General features: G+C 53.7%; 1 long non-coding RNA gene across 1 annotated transcript in view; it reads right to left on the bottom strand.

Annotated features, from left to right (window-relative positions):
* Positions 1 to 1,739: 1,739 nt before the first annotated feature.
* The window catches only part of LOC108447177, a 3,166-nt gene continuing 2,146 nt past the window's right edge, over positions 1,740 to 2,759 (bottom strand). The window contains exon 2 of the long non-coding RNA XR_001862586.1: positions 1,740 to 2,694. This is a non-coding gene — a long non-coding RNA (uncharacterized LOC108447177). The remainder of the gene's footprint in view (positions 2,695 to 2,759) is intronic.

Genomic DNA, 2,759 nt, shown 5'->3' with positions numbered 1-2,759 from the left:
AAACCTGGGAAAATTTCAGAGTCCTTCCGTAGATCTCTCTCTCCCCCTCCTTGGAGCTGGGTTAGTGTGGGCCCACCTGCAGGGCCTCGGTGGAGAACTCTCCCAATGTGTTCTGATGTTGAAACAGTGCAGAAAAAGAAGAAGAGAAAAAACCAAAGTCCCAGGAAAACAAAAGTTCAGCTCTCCGGAGGAAAAGGAGCTGAAAAACTGGCTGAAAGCTGACTGGAAAGCAAGCAGGCTGCCTTCCCACCCTTGCTCTGCAGAAGCAGACCGGTTTTATCTCTGTGTCCTTGGAACATGAAAACAAACTGCTTTGAAAAAGTACACTTTTCTCTCTCCCATCTCAGGCTCAGTTTAAAGGCATAGAAAGGCATATATGCTAATTTCTGGGCATAGTGCAGTGGTAGGGAATACAACATCAAGTCACCCCAAGACAACCATGCAGCCCTCCTCATCCTCCATGGCACGGTGGAGCCGGGGAGTACAGGCTGGGAACACAGGGGTGGGGACACACAGGAGGGGACACGAAGCCACAGCACCTCTGAGCGCTGGGCCGGGGTGGGGGGTGAGTGGCAGGCGGGCCGGAGGTTCCCGCCCCCCCCCCCACCCCGGGGAGGGGCACCGAGGGGCTGGGGGGTGGTGGGATTTTGTCTCCAGAGGAAGGAAAATCGGGATATGGGGCAGCTCCCCACAGGGGAAAGGAGAAGGAGCTGTGGCAGGAGCTACTGCAAGAGAAAAACCCCTCCTCACCCCGTAAAATGGTGAAAAGATCAGGAGGTTGGTCCTACATTCCTGGAGAATCTTATCAGAAGAAAAACCACAAACCAGAGTAATGGAGCCAAGGAGGAAGATAAGGCTGATGGGATGATACTTAGCAAGTCGAAATTGTTCTGTGGAGCTCCCAGCCCAGGCTTTCCCAGCCCTGGGTGTGGAGTGGCACCGGCTCAGCGGGAAGCCCTGGGACCTCACTTCTCCTACCCCCTAATTCAGAGCAATTTATTTGGCTAAGTAATTATTACTTAATCGCTGTTTAATTATCCCTGAGCTGCTTTGCTCCTCTACTATGCACAGGCCAGCACAGGCTCAGGGGCTGCAGGGCTGCCCTGTCCTGCTGGGGCTCTGTGCATCGCTTTGATTTCCTCCAAAAAGGGAAAATGGCCCCAAACCCCTTGGGCAGAGTGCAGGAGGAGAGGAGATTTGTGGTAGAAAACTCCCAAAGTCGTTTTTCCCCAGCTTAGGAAGCCCCTCCTCACCCCGTAAAATGGTGAAAAGATCAGGAGGTTGGTCCTGATCTCTGAGAGGTGAGAATCAATAAAATATCATTGAAAGTGGCATAAAACATCAAGAATTGATCAATGGAATGCCAGATGTATCTGAAAAAAAAATAGACACAAATTGTTCTGTGGAGCTCCCAGCCCAGGCTTTCCCAGCCCTGGGTGTGGAGTGGCACCGGCTCAGCGGGAAGCCCTGAGACCTCATTTCTCCTACCCCCTAATTCAGAGCAATTTATTTGGCTAAGTAATTATTACTTAATCGCTGTTTAATTATCCCTGAGCTGCTTTGCTCCTCTACTATGCACAGGCCAGCACAGGCTCAGGGGCTGCAGGGCTGTCCTGTCCTGCCGGGGCTCCGTGCATCACACTGATTTCCCCCAAAAAGGTAAAACCGACCCAAACCCCTTTGGCAGAGGACAGGAGGAGAGGGAGATTTCTGGTATAAAACTCCCCAAGTCATTTATGCCCAGCTTGGGAAGAACAACCCAAGCCAAGCGGAGCTGGGACCCCCCAGCAGCGCCTCTCTGCCGCCCCAGCTGAAGCCCTCGCTGGCTCCTCCAGGCTGGATGGGCAGACTGGGAGCACTGGGAAGGGGCCCCGGCTACGCCCCCGGGCGCAGCCCCAGGGCCCCGCCAGCGGGGATGGAACGTGGGAGGGGGAGCAGGGCAAGGGCCGGGGCTGTCAGTTCCCAGGGGATACAAGGGACAGTGGGGGCACTGCACAAGCATTTCATGCAAAAGTAACAAAATAATGAGGAAAATAACAACAGCAGCAACACTGGCACTGTCAATGCTGACAGAGGTCATGCCAGGCCATTTCACAGAATGTTCCAAGTTAGGAGGGACCCAGAAGGATTGAGTCCAACTCTTAATAGTGTGGCCCGTGTGGGGTCAAATCACAACCTTGGCATTATTAGTACCCTGCTCTAAGCCAGGTTGCAGTAATTTAGCAGCAAATGTTTCAGGGCTTTATGCGCAGGTTATGTCAATGTCTGTATTCAGGTTCAGGGGATAAATATGTGGTGTTACAGAAACAGGATGAGTTCTGGGATGGTTGTAGAAGGAGCAAGAAACCCCCAGCCCCAGCACAGGCAGCCACACATCAGCTTCCACATCATCTCCTCTTCCTGCAGCTTCATCTCCTGGAGACCAGGCACCAAGGGGACCCTGTAAAGTGGCACTGAGGTCACCCTGACAGTCAGTGCACGGCAGACGCTGCGGCTGAGGAAGGACATCCCCGTGCTGGGGGGGGAAGAGGTGAAGCTGAGCCTGCCCAGCAGGGAGAAGGTCCTCTCTGCATCCCCTGTTACAGGGGAGTTTGTGCCCTGCTGCAGAGATACGGCTGCGGATTTGAGCAGATCCAACTCCTGAGTTTATTTTCAGCCAGGTGCACACACTGTGTATTGCAAACGACCTGAAACCTGCAAGGAGGAGCAGAGAAAGACACGGTGACCCCGTCCCCTCCAGCAAGCCGGATGAGACAAGT

This window comes from Corvus brachyrhynchos, unplaced genomic scaffold (assembly GCF_000691975.1).
Source record: "Corvus brachyrhynchos isolate BGI_N302 unplaced genomic scaffold, ASM69197v1 scaffold906, whole genome shotgun sequence".
Lineage (NCBI taxonomy): Eukaryota > Metazoa > Chordata > Aves > Passeriformes > Corvidae > Corvus > Corvus brachyrhynchos.
Note: the sequence above shows the minus strand (reverse complement) of the source record. Positions and strands in the feature narration are given on the sequence as shown.